Source organism: Marmota marmota, unplaced genomic scaffold, assembly GCF_001458135.2.
Source record: "Marmota marmota marmota unplaced genomic scaffold, marMar, whole genome shotgun sequence".
Taxonomy (NCBI): Eukaryota; Metazoa; Chordata; class Mammalia; order Rodentia; family Sciuridae; genus Marmota; species Marmota marmota.
In genome coordinates this window covers 3,944,192-3,961,714 of record NW_025999927.1, presented here as the reverse complement: position 1 = coordinate 3,961,714, position 17,523 = coordinate 3,944,192, and the positions used below count along the sequence as shown (strand labels likewise).

At 38.4% G+C, this 17,523-nt stretch overlaps 1 protein-coding gene across 8 annotated transcripts in view; it reads left to right on the top strand.

The window, feature by feature from the left end:
- Lyst (lysosomal trafficking regulator) overlaps nt 1–17,523 on the top strand; it is a 165,948-nt gene that overhangs the window by 12,906 nt on the left and 135,519 nt on the right. For 2 of the 8 annotated variants that reach the window (XM_048800396.1, XM_048800394.1), the window contains exon 1: nt 182–2,255. The exons of 2 other annotated variants lie outside the window; for them this stretch is intronic. The gene's annotated coding sequence lies outside the window, so the exon portion shown is untranslated. Of the gene's footprint in view, nt 1–180; nt 2,256–17,523 lie in introns of those variants that run through there. 4 more of the 8 variants (XM_015504342.2, XM_048800393.1, XM_048800392.1 and 1 more) reach the window with 3 other exon arrangements.

The following is a 17,523-nucleotide window of genomic DNA, read 5'->3' as shown; positions in this document are numbered from 1 at the left end:
GCCGCCCGGCGTCCGGGTCCGGCTGCTCCTTACGCGGCCCCGGGACGTACCCGCAGCCCCGGACACTAACTTTACTTCCCGCAGGCTGGCGGCGGGCCGGCCCCTCGCCGGCCGCGGCACCCCCGGGCGCGGACGCGCAGTAGTGCCGGGGGCTGACAGCTCCCGCGCGCCGCCTCGCCGCGCCCCGTCCCGCGGCCGGCCCACCTGTCAGTCCCCGAGCTCCTCAGTCCGCGCGTGCCTGACACCCGCTCCAGGCCACAGCCCTGGTCCGGGACATCACCGGAGCCGTGGCCGAGCGCCGCTTCGCCCTGCCGGGCTGAGCTGTGAGGGAGACGACCCAGGGAGACTCGGTGCCCGAGTGCAGGCAGGCGGGGCAGCGGGGCGGAGGGCAGGAGCCGGAGCTAGGAAAAGCCGCCTCGGCCCCGGTCCTTACCGGGTTAAACAAAACAAAACATCCCCATATGCTCAGCAGACCGTGCACACACCCAATGACAGCGCCTGGTAGTTGATGGGGTTTGTTTTAAGCGGATAGAAAATTTTAAGGTGTTAAATCTTGTGTTGAATATGCTAGTGTTGAATTTGGGCTAGTGTTTCCTTGAAAATCGAATTCAGCTTGCCTTTTCTTTGGGGTTTGTTTAACCGATTGATAGGACAAACTGAATTGAGTTTTTCTTCCTGAATATTATTGGCTTTTCTGCTCTACTACTTTAAACTTCCACACCCAGAAACCTTATGCTAATAAAGATGTTGACTCTGAGCTTTCATTTTATAGATGTAGTTGATTAATATGGGCAGTCTTAAAGAGCTTTGCAAGTAGCTAGCAACTTGCTTTCTGGTAGCTGTTTGCTATCATCCATATCAATACTGCAAAGATGGGAGGATTTGGAGAAAAGAAGGCTTAAGGAAAAATGAGTTATTGTAATTTAATTTGCATTAAATACTTAAATAATATATAGTATGTATATATTTAGTAAATATTGTTGAACAGTACAGTGTGCCAGACACTTTTCTAAATGGAGCTTACATTCTAGCCAGGGGACCTCAGATAATAAAGGAAGAGTATTGCTGTCAGTTGGTGTTAGGAACTATAGGGAAAAAGCAAGGAAGAGGAAAGACAGGAAACGGATTGGGTTGCAATTAGAGGTAGCAAGGAAAGGCCTCCTGGAGAAGATGACTTTGAATTGGAAGAAAGTGAGAGGTAATTCTTGCCTTCTTTGGGGAAATGGTGTGAAAACAGGGAAAGGCACTTGCAAAAGCCCTGAGGCAGGAGTGGATTTGTTTGTGATTAGAGGGAGCAAAACTAGGAGTCTTAGAATGCCAGAGAGGTTAGTCTTAGAATAATGCCAGAGAGGGATGGGAGATCACACTGAGTAAAGCCCGGTAGATTTTTTTTTTATGTAAGGAGGGGAGTCATTCCTTGAATAAAAAAGTGTGCAATCATATTTACCCTTAAAAAGGGTCACTCTAGGGCAGGGTTGGGCAGAAGCAGGCTCAGGGATACCAGACCTGGGACTTGCCATAATCCAGGCCAAAGATGCTGGAGCTTGGATCAGAAGAGAATTAGTGGCAGTGGGGACAAGTTGTTAATTTCTGCATAAATTGAGGGTAGAATGTAAAGGACACTAGAATTTTTTCCTTAGAAAGTAGAAAAGTAGGGTAGATACATATTGAGATGAGGGCTACCAGATACGGAGAAAGTGAGTTTGAGGACAATACAATTAGACCCAAGTGGAGATTATTAGTAGTATACTCTAGTGACTTTGTATTACAGGAATTTTTATGTTACCTTGACTATTCTAAGGGCATAATATTTTTCACCCACAAATTGCCAGCTTTTATTTCATGCTCATTTTCTTTTTGGTTCTTTTGAAGCAACCTAGTCATTCTTTCCCTTAGTGTAGTTTTGTTTTTGTTTGCGTAAACTCAGGCCATGTGTTTTTAGTTTTAGTAGTAGAGAAAACCGTATAATCCAGAATTTTAGAGTACCCTTTTAATGTGTTGCTGTATTTAATCTGAACACCTTCATTTGATTAATCTTTTTCTAGATTATCTTAAGATACGTAGCTTAGGTTAAAAAAATTAAGCTCTAGAAATGTTATCAAATGTGGCTTCATTTTGCCATTTGTGAAATTAAGTGGAAATTATCTGGATTTAAAAAAATTTTAATGTATTTTTTTTGTTGTAGGTGGACACAGTACCTTTATTTTATTTTTATGTGGTGTTGAGGATTGAACCCAGTGCTTCATGCGTGCCAGGTGAGCTGCACTCTACCACTGAGCCACAGCTCCAGCCCCAATTACCTGGATTTTTAATACTTTACTAATAAATCAATAATATACAGAGATTATCCCAATTCTTTTGTTTCATTAAAGATGTCTATAAATGGGACATTACATGTTAAATGGAGATTTTTTTTAACATCAGATTACACAGTATTGGATCAGTAGAACTCAGTTTGTAAAACTTAAGTAAAAATATATAACTCCTGGAATTTAACGTCTGGGCCCTTTCATGAAGAAGCAGAAAATAAGCTAATATTTGGATTTTCAACCCAAGTATATCTTGAAAATATATAAAATGTGTCTGATTAGTAACTAGTTATAAATTGGTCTTGGAGTCAAGGGGGATACTATGTTCTTTTTGATGTTACTTTCTTTTGCTACTGTTTCTCACCTGTGTTTGTCCTTGTACCTCTTAACTCCCCTGGTCTTGTTTTTAATAATTGAGAGAGGTCTGATAAACTTTGAATGCTTATCAAGTCTAACTGCTGGGAAAAAATAAAATACAAAAAAGAAACCTAATATCATGGAAGAATAAGACTTAAAATAAATAATATTAATTAATCAAGAAAGGAATCAAATAATTTTCTATAATGCTAGTCATTATTTAATTCAAATGTGATTATTTGAAACTAAAACCCAAAATTGATGAGGAAATGAGAGCTTCTAGCTATTTTAAATAAGTGGAAGATACAGATGAACAGTAGAGTTCTATGCATACTTAGAAATGTTTATGAAACTGCCACTAACTTTTAAGAAATACACAGGTGCTCATAAAATGGATTATTACTTGGCAATTAAGGAAGGCTCTACAGATCATAATGCAGCATGGATAAATCTTAAAATAATTATATTATATGGATAAAGACAGGCCAAAAAGGAAAGTACTACATACTCTGTGGTTCCGTCTATAAAATGCTAGAAAATTCAAACCGATCTTCAGTGATAGAGAACATATCAATGGTGACTTGGGTATGGGGTGAGGAGATGTGAGGCAGAAGGGAGGGGGACAGTAGTGCTCCAGGAAGCTTAATGGAGTGCTAGATATGCTCACTATCTTGATTATGATGACAGTTTCATGGGTATGCATGTATGTTGAAACTTACCAAATGATATACTTTGAATATATTCATTTTGTTCTGTGCCAATGATACCTTAATAAAGTGGTATTTAAAAGTAGCTCAACCATGAAAAGACACAGAGGAATCTTAAATGATACCACTAAGTGAAAGAAGCCAACCTGAAAAGGCAGCATGCTTTATGATTTCAACTATATGACATTCTGGAAAAGCAAGACTCTGGAGACAGTGAAAGATCATTGGTTGCCAGGGGTTGAGGGGAGGGAAGAATAATGTGCAAAAAGAGTACAGAGGATTTTAGGGGAGTGAAACTGTCCTGTGAGATGTTAGAATAGTGGACATCTGCCACTGAATGCTTGCCAACTCTTGCTGCATTTACGCAGGAAAAGTGACACTTAATGTAGACTGTGGACTTGGGATCAGAATCACCTGTCAGTGTAAGCTTATCAATTGTAACAAATCTACTTCTGTAGTGTGGGACTTCCAAAGCCAGGGAGACCATGTGCAGGGACAGGTATATAGGAACTCTACTTTCCACTCAGCTTAGTTGTGGACCTAAAACAGGTCTAAAAAATAGAGAAGATTTTTGTCAGAAAACTGAAGAATGGCAGATTTTACATTTAAAAATTGAGGAAGATGGAGTTGAAACCGAGAAATTATACATTGAAAATCTTGACAGTGACTGATTCCTAGAAAGATAACGGACAAGATTGCCACATGCTTCATAATTACAAAAGAAAACACTGATTTCTAAGACTTGGAATTCTTTTTTTTTTTTTTTTTTTAGTACCAAGGGACACTCAACCACTGAGCCACATCCCCAGACCTATTTTGTATTTTATTTAGAGACAGGATCTCACTAAGTTGCTTAGCACCTCACTTTTGCTGAGGCTGGCTTTGAACTCGCTATCCTCCTGTCTCAGCCTCCCAAGCCGCTGGGATTATAGGCATGTGCCATCGTGCCCGGTCTGGAATTCATTTTTAAAGAACAAATCATATTAAACTAACCTCAAGCTCAATTTGCCAAAGGTATAATATCTGATTCTTTGATTCTAGACTGGGTGAATAGTGATGCTGATAATTGTTAATTTTTAAATTACAGATGGAAGAGTGGGGTTGAAGATGTGAAGTTCATCAGTTTTCTTCAGTTTGGTGGAATTAACTTTTGTACTTCCTTTGTTGGAACCAATTAGATAGAATTAAAGTGGGTGGGGGGATTCTGAGCCAAATAAAAACATCTTCATTTAATAAGTATATTTTAAAAAATACTTTTGGTAATGGAGGACAATGGATGGAAGCTTGAACAGGGAGATGTGATTGGTGGAAATTTTTTTCCTAAGGATGGATAAGTCAGGGATACTTTCATGGGTTGAGGCAAGAGGATATTGAAGAGGAACAAAGTTGTAGTCAAACGAGAAGGAAAATAATTAACAAAACATAATCCCAAAGGAAATGGGAGGGATGGGGCCCAGGGGAAAGGGTTGCTCTAGAGAACAGTGGTGCCCCTTCCTAGTTAAGAAGGCAAAGGAAGTAGGGAGTGGATGTAGATAGAGTCAAATGTCCCGGATGTGTCTCCTTTCTCTGTGAAACATGATTATCTCCTGAAACTGAGAAGGAAAACATGGGCTGAGGTATACTTCGGGGAAAAGAAAAGTTACTGTTGTGACTGGGAAGGGGACAGGTTTGAAATGACAAATGTACAAAGAGGCTGTTCAGAATGGTCGAGTTATTGCCTCCACCACTTACCTGCAACAGTGTAGAACCTGAACCTGAACGGGAGCGGAGGGGAAGGTGTGAAGGAGAACTTGGGTGGAGGGGCAGTAACAAGGTTGCCAATTGAAGGGCTGAACCTTGGGCATCCTACTTGATTGGGGAAGAAAAAAGCCAAACCAAGCTGGAGCTGATAAATGTGGTGAATAAAGAGGGTAAAGAATCTCGGTGAGTAAGGAACAGGATTGATGGCAGTATTGGAGTACTAGAGATGAAAAACAGATGTGATGTGAGAGTCCTAATAAGATTCTAGACTTGGAGGTGTTTCAGGTGATAAGTGCCAAAGTACAACTTGGTGGTGGTGGGTAGCCAAATTAATGGTGCTAATTACAACAGTTGTGCTGTCATAAAAAGCTGCAATTTATTGGACACTGTGTACTGGTCACTACACTAAATGTTTTTCATATGTTGTCAAACTTAGTTTCATGACAATTCTTTAGGACCATATTAGTATCAGTATTTTACATCTGAGGAAACTGGGTCTTGGTGAGATTAAGGAACTTTCTCCAAAGCACACAACAAGGAAGTACCTGAGTCTGTCTAACTCCAAAGCTCTTGTGGCCAGCTAATAAACCATGTTGGCCTTCTGCAAAGAAGGGATTATTGAGGAAGAGGAAGGTGAAGCACTTTAAGTCTACTGTGTTGGGATTAATTGTTCTTAAGGATCATGAAACCCCTGGAATATCAGTTCTTGTGGGGAAAGACATGACAAAATTCATAATAAACAGAGATGATTGACTCAAAGGTCATAGGTGCCAATTATAAATATAGCTCTACTATAATATTAATGTTGGATCAAATGGAGTACAATGATTTGTGAGTCACCTTGGAGACCAGGAGAATACTAACTTGTTTTCCTGACTTGGGATCTGGGTGGTATAGTGGTTTATTAAGAAGCAGTAAGGTGATCTTCCTGTGTGAAGGTAGAGGCTATAGGGAAGCTTCTTAGCAACAGGGTGAGGGTTCTGAGGGGTAGAGAGTAACAAAATTGGAGGCAGGATGACTCACCTAGTTGTACTTGAAAAATCAGAAAGAATGGATGGGTACATAGAGAAATCATGTAATTTATTGGCCAAACAGGTGCTATTTTGTGAATGAAAGAGTGTCACTAATAGTTGCTCTGGGAGAGCAGGTGTAAACCAGGACTGTCCTGGGCAAATAGAAATGTTTGGTTGTAGTAATGGTCAGTATCCAGAGAGAGAGAGTACATTGGAAAGGGGCTGTAGATGTTGAGAATGAATAATTGAACCTAAGCTAGAAGGGCATGTATTGCAGCATACTAGCTTAAGATGATCTTCTCTACCACCATGATATTGTCCTGAAATGGTCTGGGTACATCTTTATAAATATCTGGGGATTTCGAGAAATTTCTTAGTTTCATCTGGAGTTGAACATTTGGAAGTGCATCTTGAAACAATAGGAGTGGTAGAGATAGTCAATGGAGAACGCAAAGAAAGAGAATATAGGTGAGGGAGAGAATTGGGAGCCCAGTCCAGCCAGGAAGACAGAGGAAGTGGTCCGAGGAAAACCAAGAAAAGCAGATAAATGTGTATGCACATGGGTTTTGTCATCTCACAAGTCAGGAGAGGAGAGAGTTAAGAAATGGATGGTTAATCATCTCATGCTTCATGTTCCTCAGAGAGGTCAAATCAGATAAGTACTGGAACGTGTCTATTGGAACGAATTTGGCAATCAAAAGGTTATTGTTGATCTTGGCCTGAGTAGTTTCAGTAGAGAAGTGTGGGCAAAAGCCAGGCCACAGTGCGTGGAGGGGTGAGGTGAATTGAGAAGACAGTTCCTTTACGGACTGCCCTTGAGTAATTTTGAAAGAGGAGGTATCAGCAGGATTTTTTTTTTTTTTCTTTTAAAAGGTTGATAGTAAAGAAGCCAGTGGAGATGAAGGGTTAAAAACTAGGAAGGAGCTGGGAATAAAACCAGTAATGTCTAGCCAGTAAATCTGTTATTAAAGAATGAAAGATCAAGATACATTTTAAATTAAGTAAGATAGACTATATAATAGCTAAAATTTATCAAAAACTAGAACCAGCAGGCAGTGTTTTGAAGAAACAGATTCCCAATTGGAAGGGAATATTGGAAAATTTATGTATAGAGTGTGGACCACCTCTAGGGCTCTATTTTTCTGCACTGTTTTTTCATATAGGCTAGTCATAGCCCACCGGCAAGATTATTGTTGCAATAGATTTGTGATTTTCTAGCTAAGTATAATTAAATATTTTGTTATAACATTTGATTTTTTGCTGGATTCAGCATTTAGTAATTTCTGTTTATTTGGCATTAGTGAAGTTAAATCTGTATGCTGTGTCAGTATTATGAACTTTTTCCCCTGATGGTACTGAGGATTAAATCCAGACTTTTATTTTGAGACAAGATCTCACTAATTATTGAGGCTGATCTCAAACTTGCAATCAACCTGCCTCAGTCTCTGAAGTAGCTGAGGTCATAGGCATGCTCCACAGTACCCGGCTAAGTATTATAAACTTTTAAAAAGCAATATGGTATACAAATTTTTTCCCGTTCTCCTCTCCTTAAAATTCATCTGGCCAAAATGTAACTTGCCATAATTTTTATTATTTCTGTAGTTCACTTGTCTTTATCCCTTGGACAGAAGAATAACAATTGCAATTTCATAAATATCATTTCGACAGCATAATTATTACACTGAGCTTGGATGAGTGTGAAATTAAAACAGTGATGAGAACGATTTCCTCATTTATCATACGAATGTGGCCTGTTTGAAAGGGCAACATCTATCAGTTCAGAAAATGCATTCATTGTTATTGCTTCTGGTTGTTCATTCATTGAAGTGCAAAATTCAGTGTATTCTGGCCAATGGCAAAAGGAAGTTTTACTGGTGTAACTTGAAGAACAGCTGCTTATCTTCACAGCTCTTATCCTGCTTTTGATATTTACTTGTCTAGACTTTATTAAACTTCACTGCATTTTGACTTAGAGTTTGTTAAAGATTAAAACCCTTTGCCATTTTCTGAATTTGCTCTTAGTGATGTGTCTGAGGACAGTAATGGTGATAATTATTCTTGAAGTATTTTCTTTTTATACTTTTAGAGAATATTTCTAATGTCGTTGGTTCCTCATTACTAAAATATATTTATTTTCCCAATATCTTATTTAAAAAAGTAGACTACCAGTTTTGACAAAACCTAGTTATGTACACCTTAAGGAAATGTTTAAAGTATGTCGTCATGATCTTGAATAGATCTTCATGCTTACTACAGTTTCTGAATGTTGTACTGTCATGAAAGTTCACAACCCAAAGAGACATTGGAAGATCATCTAGTTTTTGTTTTTTTTAAAATTATATATAAGAACAATGGAGGGTCAGAAAGGTTAAGCAACTTGTGTGACATCCTAAAGAGTTTGAGGTAAAACAAAACCGGAAAATCTCTTGATTGTTTTTAGTCTGGTACTTTTTCTACTGTACTACTAATTTCTTAATCATTTTAATCATTCTAATAAAGTAATTCTATAGCCAATGATGCCTGTGCACCATAGAACCCCAGATCCAATGTAGGATCCCTTATGATTCTACCTTGTGTTCTTATGTGTGTCTTCATCTAGATCACAGTGTCAGCGACTACTGTGATGATGCTCACTGTGGTGGGGGGAAGACGAGGGTTGGATTTTAAATGGCTTTACTCAGAAAATGTCATTGATGTCCCTGTCTTTTCTCTGCTCTCCAGAGCCTGTGCTCTTATCCCCTGTCTATTGATCTTCCTGGACAACGAGGAGGCAGTGGGTACCACAGCTGGATCTCAGTTTCACCTTGTTCTTGCCTTTCTCCCTATGAAATGTTTTATAACAATAAATACTTTTCCATGATTGACTACATCAGCTACTTTTTTCTTTCTTTAAAAGGAAACTTATGTATTGTTTCTATGTGATCACAGAAGAATGGGAGAAAACTAGAGTTGTCTATCCTTGCAGATTATACTGAAAGTTATGTGTCTGTGTTCGGTATTTCTAAAACCTACTTTGCAGAGTTTTTCACTGTTAGTAAAATATATCTGAAAAATAATTCATCCTTATAGTGTTGCTATATAAATGATTTTGATTGTTTTCATTTCATGTTTAGGATAAGACTCCAAACTGTTCTTTAGAGGGTATGGAAATGTATCATGTCTATAGTAGATTTTAAAGAACTTTAAAACCATATCTATGAATAATAATCTTTAGCATAGTATGAATAAACATCCAAAAATTTATTGTTGAAGGTTTTTTTAATATAAACAATTGTGATAAGGTGTTTAGATGTTTGTGTAGCACTTTACTTCATTAATACCTTCAGTACTTGCTGTGGAATGCAGAAAGTCTTTTGTGAATGTGCCTATTTATTTCTCAGAGTCTTAGTTGGGGGAAGATTTCCTAAAGATACTTGAACAGTAAAATGTTTCCTAATGAATTTAGTATTAAATAAATTGTTTGTTGAATTCTTACTGTTTGTGGCCCTAATTTTTTTAAAGTAAAATAAGACCTTATTTCCATAGCAAAAGCAACATGATTAAAATAGTGGAATAGTGTAGAGGATACCCTATGGGGAATTGTAGGGTAATGCAGTGTGTTAAGATGTGGTAGAAGATTTGGAGAGACTTGATGGTGGCACATATTGCATACTCTGATTTTAAGGAATTGAGATCTTATTCCCTACAAATTGGAATGTTATTCGTAATCTCCAGAAATCTGAATTACTTTTTTAGCAATTGTAAGATTTGATTAGATGGAAAACAGAACATAGGTAGGGTGACCAATTAGGAAGTTGTTGGTATTGCAAGTGAAAAGAGGAGGCGAGGGCCTAAGAATGCGTAAGCATAGTTAGAGGAGAAGGGCCGGTTTCAAGGTAATGCTGATAATATCTAATAATTACTAATTTTTCTCCAGTCTCCCAGGCACTGTTATGCATTCTGCATGAGTTCTCTCATTGAATTTTAACATTTATGACAAATGCAGGTATTCTGGGGAACCCAGTTGTACAAATAAGAAACTGAGGCTTAGAAAGAGGAAGTCAAGTACCCAAGAACATAAAGTAGTTGATGCAGACATGAACCAGCAAGGTGTCAAGAGGGAGAATTGTCTAGGCCCCAGATGAAGTGCTATCCTGGTTTCTCATCTGAGTGGGTAAAGGCTATAAACTGAAATAGAAGTGAGGAAGGAAGAGTCAATATATAGCATACCAAGAGATTGCTCTAGACTGAATCCTGCTCTGAGACTAAGTAACTCAACGACCTTGGGCAATTGCCTAACCTTTCTGTGCTTCAGTTTCTCAAATGTGAAACAAAAAATAATAGCATTTATGAGATTATTAGAGGATTAAACCAACTATGTATATATAGTGCTTTCAGCAGCACCAGGTGTGTGTATGCAGTCACTGTGGCTGTTAATTAGATCCTCACCATCATTGTCATTCTGTTAAAATCCAAAGGTCTGCCTTGAGGATGGATGAGCTAGTTAGCATGAAACTTCTATATATTTCTTGCAACTAGGGTGGAAAGCCAGAGGAGGTGTTCTGTGTGGATGGGCCTTCATGATTCCTTTTAGTGAAGACTCACTAAAACTGCAGTATCTCAGAATTTCTGCCTTTTTGTGGTACTCAGGGTCAACACAAGTTTTCTGAGGTATCTATCTGGTTGCCTGCTTTGTTTTAGGGAAAATGAACCACTTGTTGAAGGGCTTCAGTTTGGTAGATGCTGGTGTGTCTTCCTCTGAATTTCTGTTAAAATTCTGTCTTGCTACCCTGTGCCTGGATTTCCTTTATTTCGTGGCCAGCTTTGTCATACAAGGAGCCAGAGTGGCCTCTTCTTTCCAGACTTTCAAGGCAGCTGGACTGGATAGCTGGGCTTGCGGAAAGGGGAATGGGTACAGGTAGTATTGTTTATTGACTCCCTAAAATATGAAAAAAAAAATGGTAGGGACTTTTATGAGGGTCACCCTCTCCTGAAATACTTTTAATACATTTAATTTTTAGTGTTCTTTATTTGAACAGTCCACAGTTCTACAGACATTGAAAGTATTTCATTAAACACATTGGAAAAAGGGAAAATATATTCCACTATTTTTGAGAAGCTTACTTAGGTAAGAAATAATTGTTTTGCTTATAATAAACTAATGTCAGCTTAAATAGCTGTCTTTAGAAAGTAATATCTGGAAAAGAGATCACAGCTGAAAGTGTCACTTTTGCCAGCTATTAAGAGGTTGCAGTATTTACTGAGGTACTGTTGAGCCAAAAGATAAAATTGACTCTATGCCTTTATGAAAATATCTGATTTTAAATTATTCATGTTCATTCCTTTATTCATGTCACTTGTGACATGGTGTAAATGATGTTACTTCTAATTTTTGTTTTTTGATTGTTAGTGATGTGTTGTAAAGAACATAAGAGATCTTTGGGAAGGTTGCTCCCTAAGTTTATTATCAATATATATTGAACACCAGAGAGATGAGATTTAGCATATTTAAGTCCATATCAACCTCCTTTATTTTTAAGAAGACTGATTCAATTGTGGCTTATTCTGATTCAACAGAATTTATTGAGCACTTATTATTCTGTACAGTATTTTGTTTAATTCTCCAAATAACCCTGTAATTTGTAACAGTTTCAATCTTTTTGGCATATAGTATTTCTGAAAAATATTATATCCAGTGGTAATTTTTGAATACTATTGCAATTAAGGAACTGGGAAAACATATGATATTATTTTTAAAAGGAAATTTAAAAGAATTTTTGTCATTTGATGAGATTAAGACTTGAGTCTTTGGGCATTACCTTTTGATGAGGAAAAATTATACTTTCTTGTTCATTATTATAAAATTTTTCTTGTCTTTTTCTTATTTTCTGTGGAAGCCACAAGGCAGGGTAAAGTGGAAAATACAAGTACTCCCTTGCTCTTATTTTCATTACTGCCTTGGAGACTGAATCATAAAGCTGATGACTGAATCATGAATCCACTGTTCTGAGGGAAGGTTGTTGCAGTGACCCTTTCCTTCCTCCAGGTGGCACTCTCACAGCATGTTCAGCTAGCATTAGCTTTAAATAGAACCATGGAATTGGCCAGTCATGTTATTGGTGTTATATAACCACCTAGGAGCCACACAGGAACCCTGTGGCTAGACAGTTTATGGAAGAGGAAGCCAAACTTCACACAGCTCTGCGTAACTGGCTGGGAAGGGCCGGATTCCCATCTGCTGCCTCTGGGTCCTTTACTGCTGTCCAATGCTGGTTATGTGCATATTTGTTCAGAAGAGATTCTTAAACTAATGAAGACAGAACGAATAAGCAGATTAATATATATTTGTTGAAATATTTAATAAATAATAAACATTGATTGAATTAATGAATTTGTGAAAAATGAAGCTGTAAAAGCCCTTTCCCTTGGCACTGGTATTCTTCAGGAGAAAGCTCAGTGACCTAGGGATCACTTCTTGCCTATTGTTTAGCTTGAGGTTTTTATGTTTGATGTTTCGGTGGATAGTAGATTATGGAAATTAATCACAGAACCAGAACAGAGCTAAGACTTCAAAGTCAACTATCCAGATGTCTGGAGAAGTTTCACTCAAAAGCAAAGACATTGGTGATGATTTTATTGACAATTTCATTTCTAGAAAGTAAAGGAAATGGTCAGCAGACCTGATACTCTGAACCTAACTTTGACCTACAGTGAGGACTTAATCAGACAAGGGAACATAATGGGAATCCTGAAAGGCCATGCCATTCATTCAGTGAGTGAGTTGAATTGCATGCTTTCTGTTTGCCAGGTGCTGTTCTAGATGCTGGGGATCTGGTAGTAAACACAACAGACAAAATCCCTGTCATTTTGGAGCTTTCATTTTAAGAGCTTGTGAAGATGTCCAAACACCTAGCCTTGTGGTTACCTACCTTTCATTTCACTGTAGATACCTACCTGCACAGTTCCACTCAGGATGTAATTATCATCTGGAACTGCTTGTATCTAAAACCCCAACACCCTTCATTTGCATGTTGTCTCTCCTTCATCTCACAGAGATCCAGACTTTCTGGATTACCTGTAGTTTCTCCTTGTCTATCAACATTTGCCTGATCTTGTGTTTGACCATGGGGACTGTTCTGACACCCATCCCTTTGTTCCCTTTCATCCTGCTTCTGCTTCCTCCCCTAGTCTGCCACCTTTGTTGGTAGGCCCAGGCTGCTGAATCCTGCTGAATAACTTAAAGTATCTGAGAAAACTGATACCATCAGAAACTCATGGTTTTCAGCCTCTGGTGAGCATTCATGCTGTCAGGCAATCATAGAGTCTTTACCAAACAATTAAAAATAATATGTGGAAGAAAGGGAGAAGTCGAATGGCCAGATGAACTGATTTTAAAATAGTACATGCAGACCAAAGAATGAAGGACATGAAACCAAAATATGTTTGTACAAAACATAAGAAAGGAATACAATCCTAGTCAGATAATAAGTTTTGAAAAAAGGCTTACCTTTATATTTTATATATAGAGAATGAAAATGACAAATAAGTAGTATATTCTTATTAACAAACTGACCCTTTAATCAGATATAGAGCCTGAACTCTCAGCTTCTGTTTTCTGTCTTTGACACAAGAGAGTGATCCACACCCAGGCTAATAAAGGCAGAAGTAAGAAAAACAGGTTCACATCTTATGGTCAGATTCTGAGAAGATTTGCTAATGTCTTTGCTGAACTGGTAATCCTTGAGTCCTGGTGCATGTGAAAACTTTTAGAAGTCTGTGGAGGAATAAAGTCCTCAAATTAAAAGGAATGTAAATTCTGTAGATTCTAGTGTATTGATGATGCCTCCACAAAAGACTCGAGAGAGCATTGAAAAGATTTGCAAGTATATACAGAAGGAAAAGATGAGCAGTACAGGTTATGTGGGTATTAGACAACGAGTTCACCCAGGTAGTCCTGTTTCTAGTTTTGACTGGAGTGCTACCCGTACAGGCAGGAGTCTGCTGCAACTGTAGTAGGTACAGATTTCCATGGGGTATTTGACAGTCATTCTATCATTCTGTCCTTGGAGACACACAGGAGAATTAGATCATGGTATGGGCACAGTTATTGAACAGTGAAATTCAGTCTTAGCTTGAACTCATTGGCAGTCCAGTGGGAAATCTCTCACGGGCTGCTGTTTTTGACCCTGTTATACCCATCAGTTTAACACCTCCTCCCCACTTCTCTCTCTCAGCTCGTGACCTTGCTGTTGATTTCACAAAGAAAACTGGAAGTTCCTGCAAAGAACTTCTTGGTCTTCCCACTGTTAAATATACTCTCCTTGCTACATCTGTACCCATATATGACATCCTTCTTATTCAGTTAGGTGGACTGTCCCTTCACTTAAATATTGGGTTTTCTTAACTTTGCCTTCATTGTCCTACAATTATCTTTCCTTCTAGTTTTTTATATTTCATTTCTCTGTTGAAACAACAGGCTATAGCTCGGCTTATAATCATGCTCTTGAATCAGTTTTTAAGCAAAAATCCCCTGCCCTCTACCCTCCCTCAAGTTGCCACCCATTTCTTTGCATACTTTATGGCACAACTTCCCAAAAGGGTTGTCTTTGTCTTTATTTCCCGCTCCCCAGAAACCATTCTTTGACAAGATTGTCAGGATTTCCGTGTTCCCATCTTCATCTTCCATAGTGTCTCAGCAATATTTTTTATTCTTGCTCACATCTTCCTGTTCCAAACTTTCTTTATCTGGTTTTCTGGAAGACAGCACTCTCCTGGTTTTTTTTCCCGGTCTCTCTTGTTGTTACTTCTCTTTCTCCTGTGCTGGATGGTCCTCTTCTCCCTGACTCAGTCTTGCTCAGCCCAGGCAGGACTCAGTTCTAGAACCAACACTCATCTTCAAGGTTCCTACCGTTCATTACAGCATCAGTAGCCACAAAATTCTAGCACAAGAATACTGTCTGCCATGTTAGATGTAGAACAGGCCCATCATCTCAGCAAGTTCTCTTGTATTCTTAAGGAGAAGGGTTTCCAGGAGAACACTGCTTTACTCTTTTCTTATCTTCTGTTCCTGAAAAGTAGGACAGAGTGACTTTTCTCACTCTTTCAAGTCCCTTTTGACTTTTCTTTTTAAATGTTGCATTCAATATCCAGTGCATTAAGCATGCATCTCAGCACCTTAAAACACACATTTCTCAAATACTCATAGAACCCATTTTCTTATTCCACTTAGGGTTTTGCTTAAGTTTCTCCTCTTCAGATCTTCTGAAGCAGCATTCCTCCTACCACTCACTCTGTACCTTACTTTGTTTCACCTTTTCCATAGCACTTAGCACTGCCTGACATTACAATATGTGATGGTGGGTTTTTTTTTCCTTCCTATCTCTACCCCACTAGACTCCATGAGGATAGGGTTTTTTGTTTTTGTTCTGTACCTAGTGCCTGAAATAATACCTGGCATATAGTAGGTAATCACTAAATATTGCTTGAATTAAATGATTTTTTTTTTTATGGTACTGAGTATTGATCCCAGGTCCTTTTCCATGGTAGGCAAGCATGCCACCACTGAGCTGTATCTCCAGCCCTAAATGACACATTGAAGAATTATCTGATGATATAAAACTAGACGTTGTAACTAATACATTAAGTCAGGGTTTTTTTTTTATTGTTTTATCTGTTCGTATTTTACTAATCATAATATGAAAGAAAGCAAAACTTATCATTTTTCTGAGGTCATTTATATGATTATAGGCATTTGTTACTATGTCCTTCATTTATGGTAAATGTTAAGAATATAACCATTATAGGAATATTGTTGGGGCAAGTTGTATTAGAAGTGGAAAATTATAGTAATAATGTTTAATTTAAAATTTGGCATTATAACTGTAAAAGGCAAAAAGTTATAAAACAGGGTCTTGGCCTTAAGGAGCTTATGACCTAGTAGTCAGAAAGTTGTATAGATAAGTAACTACAGGGTATCTGTGTCGTTTGGAGACAGGCAAATAGATTTAATGTCCTAAGGACAGCTTTAGTCTATTAAAAATATATGCTTCCCAACTTCCTTAGTATAATATCAGGTGATAAAAACAAGAATGCAGTTGTATGTAAGGAGTGATGGCAGAGCCAAGGAGGCCGTTGCCAACTGCTGGCAGTTAGAATTATGGTCTTGGAAAAAATGAGAAATCCATGGATGCCCAGGCTGGGCTTTACAAAACAGAGATAGGTAAGCCAGGCCAGTTTAAGAGCAGTAGCAAAACTCTTCAACGTTGCCTAGAATATGTCTCTCAATAAGAGAGAAAGTCAGTTCTAGATGGCTATCAGCTTTCCTTTCTAATGGCCACACTGAGGTGGAATCATTTTAGCATTGCAAGATATATGGCTCTACCTTGTAATAGTCCAGCTGAGAGGGTGTTAGTAGTCAGAGCAATTAAGGGACTACCATTTTTAGACTCATAATTTGATAATTTCCTCCCCCATGATTTTAGAGTTTATTCCTGATTCAATTAGCTCAGGAAGCAGTGGGAGCAGGCATGGGAAGGGTATTGACTCCATTCCAGAGCTGTCCCATCTGGGCAGTGGAGTGAGAGGCCTGTGCTTTGGTGTCTGTGCTGACGTGGGCTGCACCCACTAGGAAAAGGTGTTTTTCCTAATTCACATTAAAGCCCTGTGCATTCTAACATAGCTCTGTTCCATTTCCTGCCTGCTCCCTTCTCATTTGCCTAGAACAGTGTGTGGTACAGGAGCTCAAGACAGTGCTCCAGAGTTGAGCATTTTAAAACAATTTACAATCACTCTCACCAAAAAAAAAAGAAGAAAAAAAACCCTTGTGATTTAAAATAAACCTGCACAGCTATAATAAGGAAACGTTTTTCATATTTCTTCCTAGTAAAAACTATAGAGAAGGGGAGAACAGGCAACCAAAAAGAAGCATCTTTTCGATATTCCAGAAGTAGGAATTTTTCTTTAGTATTCCCAAAGTAGTTTTTTCTGTACTGTACATGACAAATTAATCCATTTAAGGAATTCAAGGATATGAAATTTGGTGGCAATTAATATTTGTTTGGTTTTAGTTTTTGGAGTTCTCTTATGTCCTCAAACACCTTTCACTCTGAGAAAGAATAATACTGTGGCTATCCATAGGAACATTGAGATGAAGGGGCAAAGACATCTTTCTCAGTAGTATGAAGGTGATAGTCCAGTGTCTTCTAGGTTGTGTGTCAAGAAGACGGCGACTCGTCTGATTATCCTTTATGATCAACTTGTGACTTGCCTGGAGGCTGCAAGGAGTTGGAAGAAGAAGAGGTAGTGAGAGCTATGGTTAAGTTCCTAGCACTGTGTTCTAGGACTCCCTCTTTCAAGATTCAGTACTTGAAGTTAGTTATAGGCATTTCTTCCCCCCCCCCCCAGTCCCCACTGGGTGCA